This window comes from Charadrius vociferus, unplaced genomic scaffold, assembly GCF_000708025.1.
Source record: "Charadrius vociferus isolate BGI_N301 unplaced genomic scaffold, ASM70802v2 scaffold126, whole genome shotgun sequence".
Lineage (NCBI taxonomy): Eukaryota > Metazoa > Chordata > Aves > Charadriiformes > Charadriidae > Charadrius > Charadrius vociferus.
This window is the reverse complement of record NW_009648894.1, coordinates 713,985-722,737: the sequence shown is the minus strand read 5'-3', so window position 1 is coordinate 722,737 and position 8,753 is coordinate 713,985.

Genomic DNA, 8,753 nt, shown 5'->3' with positions numbered 1-8,753 from the left:
AGGCAGCTGAGGGCCGGCAGAGCGACTCAAGGCGGGGGTTTATTTCACTTAATTCTGCTGAGCTCTTTCGTGCCTCCCTAGTTAGGAGGTGAGTGGGTTTCGTGCCCAGACACGTTCCCTCCCTGTAGGAAATTTTCAGAGCTTCCCTATCCATCCGTCTGACTGAGACTTTTCTGTCAGTGCCATCGTGCTGCTGAAGTTGGTGTCCTGACAGCAAAGGTGCGAGGTGGTGGTTATGGCAGAGCCTTTCACAGCGTGGCGTGGGAGCCTGTCCGCTTCTCTGCCATTGGGTCCTGTTGAGATCAGGGGCTACCTGTGGTTCACAGGGCCTGGAACGTCTCGTGGCCTTTGCACAGTCGTAGCTTGCTGCTTCACTTTGTTCGAATACCTTGTTGGCTCTGATGGGATGTATGCCACAATAACAATTTGACTCGTAGGATATGACACATTCTGCCTATTCATGCTGTCACATAAAACTTAAGTCATTAACCTTAAAGACTTTTAGTAGTGTTTAATTACTCTGAACTAGTTGGATTGCAAATTAAGCAAGAAAGGGCACATGCACACACGCGAGGGGGGAGTCACAGACATCTAAAGAACATTATGGGCTCGTCACAAGAGTGCAAACAAGAAATGAAAAAGATCCTGTTTGCAGCGCAGAAACACTAGATGCAATCAATAGCACTAACGATGCTCAATAATGAATGTGCTGCATGCATTAGGCAGACTTCTGACACATCAAATGAAAACTGCACACCAAGCCTCTTCCCGCAGGGATTAACAGTCATTAGGCACTTCCTTATTTTACTAAATTTTTTTCCAGGATCTCAAATTATGCTTTTTTCCCTACCCATAGCAACTGTTTTCAGCAGCTGATGCAGGTCAGTATTGATCTACTGCTTAAGACTGACTACCTTTAAGGAATTGCATGTTTTCTTTGGATTCACCCTCAATTCAACGACATCTGCTAGATATTCTCAAAGGATGCTTTACCTCCTCACCATTCATCATCCCCCATTATGTTCACAAAAGACATATGGTAGATGTTCTCAGCGCCTGTTTTATCCCCTCCTTTTTCATCCCTTCCCTCTGATGGGTTTCAAAATGAGTTGTAAGGATCCTTTCAAAATAGGCAGAGCTTTTATGCGGTAGTCCTGCAGCAAGAGCAAAAACAAGAGATGTGGGGAACTGGGGTTTTAGACTGTCTTCAGCCTGAAAGGATTCCAACCCAACTTTACCCTATTTTGAAAAAGGTAGTGTGTACTCAGGGAGCACCTTAAGGCTCATGTTTTGTTTCTGTAACAATTTTTTTTTCCATTGAACAGACTATGAAGTGCAAGAGTCCTTTGAATACTCTGTATTATACTGTTTTTCCCTCTTTTCCCTGTCCTGTAGCTCTAGCACTGTTTCACAACAAGCGATGGGTGGTGGTTAGAGCGCTCTTCCCCAAAGTGTGGGGTTTGCCCTCTCAGGCACACATGGCTACAGAAACCAGCTTTTCCACCTTATGTGGTGGAGTATGGAGTATGATGAGTATGCTATTAAAAAAAGATGTGTTAAACTTCCTTTGTTGGATGCAGTTCAAATTGTTTGTATTATTTCCTACTGCATTTGAAATGGGACTCGTGCTGCCTAACTTAGCTATCTAAAAGTAAGGAATCTAGTTCAAAGGTACAGTCTCAAATTGCATCTAATTTCAGGGTAACTACAGCTGATAGAGAATGTTGCAACACTGCACTCCCTGTGCCCACAGCTATGTGCTGCCACCACATTTCTCGTATTAGATTTGGAATTTGATCCAATTCATTTGTGGCTGCACAATCAGCTGATCCAGCCGAAAACTACCTCGCTGCAGAAAGTTCCCTGTTGGATCATGTCACTCATCTGACTCACCTTGCAATTACATCCCAGGCAAGGGAAGAGGTGGGAAGGCACGGCTGGGGACTCTGCTTCACCAGACTGGGTCAAGAAAAACAAGCATGTCCAGGGGATTATTCATCTGTTCTATTTCAGACTTCCTTCCAAAGATGGCCTCCACAACAGTCTCGACTCTTGAGTTCACAGAGGAGCTCATCTACCCAACAGTATGCTGACTTGGGACTTGTCTCCAGACAGCCTTATGGCAGATTTTAGGTAGGGTGTTTTTTAAAAATATGTGCTACTTTTGTCCAAAGTTAACAGTCTCAGATGATTCTTCTTTCTTTGCACTCTTCACTTTTTATATAGTACTGTTGTTCAGATACTGCTAAGTGATAAAGGCATATATTCAGTTAATTGCCACAGCAACTCACTTCCTGGATTGCAAAGATGTGACATACTTCTGAATTTTCTTAAGTAACTGTTTAATTTTCTTGTTTGTTTATATAATGTATTACCTATTTTTTAAATTATGACAAGTGTTTATCCATACCAAGGTTAGTTCCAGATTCTGATGATATACAATAAATCATTTCCCCATAGTCTTCCAGCAGGAAAGGAACTTGGGTATAGCAACTTATAAATGACAATCTGCTAGAGAAGTTCTACTATTTTTTACAATCACTCAACTGACACACATCTGCATTACACAAGCATATTTTTCAGAGGAAAACAAAAACATGGCTATGGAGGGGAAGTCCACTGCAGTTCCAATTACTGGAGGAGTATTATAGTTGGCATCCTCATTTATTTTAGCACGTATTAGTTTGCTAGCTGCTGCACTAGAAAGATAAGGTGTATAACTCCGGGAAAAAGTCAGGCCAGTACACTATTAGCAAGGAGACAGATATGAAGACCAACAGTTGTCTCAAGGATCAGTCACACTGACCTCTATTTTAACTGCATGTTCATTATAGTCCGCAGTGTACAATGCTTTCAGAACTGGAAGCTGGGCAGAAAATAAAATCAAAGGAAAAGAGGAAGGTTCAGAATAGAGAAAGTGCCAGCAGTCCATTTAATCACAGCTTTTGTCTTTGACAGGGCAAGTACAAGCTGTTTTGGATGGCACACAAGATGCTGTAATGCATAACAGCACAATGATATGACTAAGACAAAATGTATCCCAGTCACAGACTACACATAAATGTTCTAAGTACTGGACTACAGTGATTTACTCCCTATCTATAATTTTATTGTACATGCCCAAATATTTGGCAAGTCTCCAAATTGGATGGCTTACTTACGGTATTCTTACCTGTTTCTTTATATAAAGAAAATATATGAAACAGTGAGTCTGGTGTCCTCTGTTATACAAGAAGTCAGGCTAAAATTATTTAATTGTCTTTTTTGGCCTTAATATTTGTGAAGTGTGCAAGTAGGATTACATGAAGCATATAGCTGGAGTTCCCTCAAATCCATGTAACTAGAACTAGGCAAGTATTCAAATAATAAACTTTATAAAACAATTCATTTTGTGCTGACACCATTAAAAATTGTAATATGCAACTTTCTAGTTAATATTTGCACATATAGATGCCAGAAACAAGGGTGTATATCTTCCTCAGTCTTTCTGTATTCAAAGCAGTACTTGCAAACCAGCTCACATGAGGTAATATTTCGTGTGTTTACACTGCAGTTCTGTTAAATGATTTTGGATAACAAGTTCACCAAAGTCAAATATAAAAATGCATTTATACTGTCTGCTTTAGTAAGCTTATAGTGATGTATTGTGATAAACCTGTAAGAAGCAGATAGTCTGGGAGCTGCTGGGACCTCTGGGTACCTGGGCTTCCCTGGGGATGCTGGCAGGAGCATCACTCTGTGCCAGCTTCCTGACACTGCCATAGGGAACCACTTGTCCTAGAGCTTTTTTTGGCACAAACACCTGTTCTCCATGTGGCCAAACCAACTACACCCAATATGGTTGCTTTTCCTTGCTCATAGCTCAGACCAGTTTTCAACCAATGATGAGGTAAAATTTTATCTTTTTGTTCTCCACTGCTCTTCTAAGGAGGGAAGTAGAAATAGTTCCACTGACCATAATGGGAGTTAGATTGGCACATTGCTCCCTTGATAAAGAGCCCTTTTTAACTCAGGTCCTTGAAATAAACCTAAATAACAAGCAAAGATTGCGTGTGCTCTGAAACTAATAATGGAGGCAGTGTCCTCTATAGAGACTGCAGCGCTCACACAAGCAAGCTACCATTGAAATACACTGAAAATCAGAAGGCATTTTTAATATTAATGAGGTGTGTTTTGTGAAACTCTGAAAAATCTGCCTGATAATGGTTGGCAAGGTAGCAAAGCTTTATTTAAGAAAAATATTACATTTATTGCATAATATAGGGAAGGGAATGTAAGAATATCTTAATTATGCTAGCTGGAAATTTTCAACATGTATTTTATTTTACTCACATGAACAGTACCATTGAAGTTAATGGTGGTAGTTTTAAGTTTTGAGCATTTTATATGGGTATCTGTATAATTAGAACATTAGAGTGGAGATAGCTTCTCGATACAGCCAGTGTCCGTAGCGTGCAAAGGTGCTGACTGCACAGATCACAGTCTGTGGGACTGGTGTATACATAAATCTATCCAAGCCTAGCAGTGAAAAAAAATGCCAGGGTAGTTAAACAGTTGTACAGTCTGCAATGTCCCATAAAGACAATAATTATTGTACAGAGTCCAATTAGTCTATTGTGGCAAAAGGCGCACTGAGTTTGGATAAAGCAAATTCAGATGAGCGGGATGGTCATCTCCCTTTAACATGTGTGTGCCCTTCAGCATTGCGGTTTGGGTTATAGTTTTGCTTCTGAAGAGGATTAAATAGAACAATACACAAGGGCATCTCAAACCAGTGCTTTTCAGAACATAAACTAAGTATACCAGTGCTTTTTACATATATAGAATCAATAGTTTTCATACAGACCTCTAAATGTTCGCACCAGAATTTTGTATTTTTATAAGAGAAATACAAACTTCCACTTCAGCCTGTGTTCATAGCACCTGTTTTCTTTCGCTGACCACTGAACTGTACAGTCAAAGGTTTAATATGAAAACTCCAACTGCTTCAGATGTGCTCAATACAAAGACATCTTCTGGTTCTTCCCACAAGATTTATGCAATCCATCCTACACCACACCTTTTGAAAGCATCTTCTGTCCTATTTCTAGAGTTGTAAATAAAATAATAGATATACACACCCGGATGAATACACAGAAAGTACATAAACACTGTGTTGTTCAATTTAGACATAGCTAAATTCTGTTTACTTGCATTTATCCTTGAATACCTCACTGATTACTACATATCATAAATCTAAAATAGTGTTCTAAATAGTGTTCTATTACTATATATAAGTCTGTTGTCTAAACACTTTGCGCTTGCAAAGTCTGCTGGGAACATTAAATGAAGACAGGGCAGAACGACAAGCAGAATTTCAGTTGTTACTTTTTTTTAACAAATTCTCCTTCCTCAAGATTTGAAGTTATCATCTGGCATTTAACTATTCTGAAGCATAAAGGTAATCTCATGATTCTGCAGGGCTAATAGTAAGTAATTCTCGCAGCGTTTCATAGTAGATGACCTTCCCCTATGACAAAGGAGCTGATAAGTCATTATATTATTTTCAGAGCACTACAACTTTTCATTTCATAGAAATGTTCCCATATTGGATAAGTAAATTTTGTAACAAAAAAAAAAAATAATTATAGAACACTGCATGAGAAAATCAGTCTCATAAAAGCTTCACCTTGTATTTCTGGAAATAGATAGGAAATAAAACCCATTCAGCTTTACAAGGCGTTGAATATCTACTTGTGCAACAGGAACGCAGAAGATAAATATACATTGATAATATCAATCATGAAGAAGGCAGGAAAACCATTCATTTTTGTAATAACAGTGTAGCAGCGTTGGTGGTTTGGAACTAGAGTGAATAAAGGAGAACTGCCTGTGAAGGTTGAGAATGAGTGTGAAACATAATGATGCGCTCACCCACAATACAAAAGACCTTGATCTGACTCTCTTAAAATTTATTAGGAAGTTTGATTTCAGACTGTAGTTGAATAACAGCAAAGTTGAGCTAAATTGATAAGCCAGTCATAACTGATTTAAAAAGCTGATTTAGATAATTCAGTTAATGTATAATTCTATTCAGTTCCATTGATGACATTTCTGTATGTAGACAAAATCTGTCTTAGGAATCATTTTGAGATTTTTTTTGGGTTGAAAGGTGTTAGCCAAAGTTAAACTATTAGAGGAAATAATTTTGCCACTGTAAAAGTACAGTATTTCTAATTAAGCACAGACACTGTACTTAATGCTTTGAAAATAGCTGACATTTTATCAAATTTAAATAAAGGCTTTTCTAGTGACTCAAAAATACAAACTAGTAAATGATAAATATATACATGTTAAATTGACAGAAATCATGATTAAAAGAATAACAATAGAAAACTTAAGAAAAGGAAATGACGTTTCAACTAATTTATTGCAATTCCTGGAACATGCAATTACAAAAACAGATTAAAAAAAAATCATTAACACAACAAACACATTTTGAAAATGCTGCTGAAAAACTGTTACACAGGAACTACCAAGGATATGAAGTAGTTGAAGACTAAGGAACAAAATATCTCCATGGATCAAAATGTGGGAAACAGAAACAAAGAGCGAGTTTTCTTTATTATGGCAAAAAGAAATCAGTGGGGTGTTTACGAAAGTTCTGTAAAAAGTTTTGTGCTTAATACATTCATAAACGGTTGGCAAATACAGACAAGTGTGGCATGGAAAAACTTGCAAATATCACAAAATGTTTAGTTTATTCAAATCCAAAAAGGATTATGAGGATATTCAGAAATTTCTCATCAATTGGGTGAATGGGTAGTGTGATAGCAAGAGAAATTATATGCTCATAAATAACATCCACAATATTAGAGCAAAAACATCAAGGTACTTATCCTCACTAATAAGCTCTTAATTGACTAAATCGAGTGAAGACAAACCTGGTCATCATTACAGATAATTCGTCCATCCAAAATCACTAAGTTTGAGCAAATAAACAGTGAGAAGGAAAATACTACTGAATTCTGATGAGAATATGTCAAATATTGTTTATCAAATTTCAAAAGATTCTGTGCAAAAGCATGGAGAACATCCAACGATTGATTTAAAAATGGAAAATGTTTACTTCAGAAAGCAAATAGGATTTGTTCCCTCAAATCTGCTGTGGAAAACTCTCAAGAGAGAAATGGCAAAGGATAGCTAAAAGTATTAAAAAATCACAACTAATATTAAGAATTGGGATCAGGTCATGCCTTTCTCCATGTATTATAATTTAAAATTGGAAAGTCTTCATCAGTTAATGAAGCAAATTCAAATGAGACAAAAACCACTTTACACATAGTATGTGGTTAATTTGCGATACCCATTTCAACACTGCATTCACCAAGCCAAGAAGCTAGAAAGGTTTGAAGAGCGAAGTGAAATTTAGGCAGAAAAAAAGTGTGAGTAAGGTAGTGGCAATTCCCAGACTAAAATAGTAAATATTGAAAATGTTTTGGAAAGCTACAGAGTTTAAACCAATTTATAACTGTTACACTGAGATGAAACTGAGGCTCAGATTATCCCACATTTGCCCATTACATAAGTTTCTTGCACCTTCCTCTGAAGTCTAAGGTTGGCGAAAACTTCTGAATCAGGTCGTTCAATCCTGTGTGTAAATTCTTTTGTCTGGATTTTCTAACTATCGGATTCCCAAATTGGTTTATGTTTATGACTACTTGAACACAAAAAGCGTCTGTGAATATATAATATCTATACTTACTATTATCTTGCTAGCATACACATGGTGCCGTTTTGCCAACGACTCATTTTGCATGCACGTTAGTTACACAGTTGCTGCTGCCTGTGGGTGTGTATTTTGAGGACGGAAGCTGAACATCTGCTTGTGTGCTTTGGTGAGGAGGGGGAGAGAGACCGAGTTTTCATACGGCACATCTACTTACCTTTTACCTGCAGGCCTGTGAACTGAGACCGTCTAGGTGTTCTAAACATTGAGATGACCTGCCTCATCCTAAAGGAGGTAGACTTGGACTCTTGAAGTCTTTGAGGACTGAAAAAGTAGCATTCCAAAGAAACATCCTGGTCCACTTTTGGAATTCTGTCTGTATATGCCTGTGTTCGAGGTGTTGGGGTGGAGTGGCCATGGTCACCATGCTTAGCTGTGGAAATGAGGAGCCGGAGGCTACATGTATGCTGCCCGAAGCGGTGAATGGCATCCCCAGGCTCGCACGGGCTGAGCCAGGTGTCAAGATGGTGTGTGCAGCCTGCGCCTCTGAATGGCTGTGTCACACCAGTATAGCTCACGCTGAGCCTGCTCCCCCATCCAGAGCCAGTCCCAGCAACGCTCCCGGTACTGCCAGACTTGCAGGACAACATATTCAAATGCCACCCTTCAGTCCGCCAGCTGGCTTCTCTTCAGGGCCTAGGAAGACATTTCCCCCCATCTCAGGTGTGGGCCTCACATCTTCCTTCTGGATGGAGGGTGGTATTTATTGAAACCTCCCAGACTGGAAGGTGTCCTCTCCCTGACTTCACCCCTCTAGTGGCTGTTGGTGGGGGGCTGGGCATCTTCCCACCAGTTGGTCTCTGACCAGACTCCCAGATGCACGTTTCTGTGTTTTTCAAGAACTGTGGTATTTTCTCTCACTTTTCTTGGGGTGGGCTACACCCGTTGCTCTTGGCCGGTGGTCACCAGCAAGGCTGGAGACACGGTACCAACCCACGGGGACCTTCCTGCCGCCGGAGGGGACACCGGCGTGATGCCCAGGGTC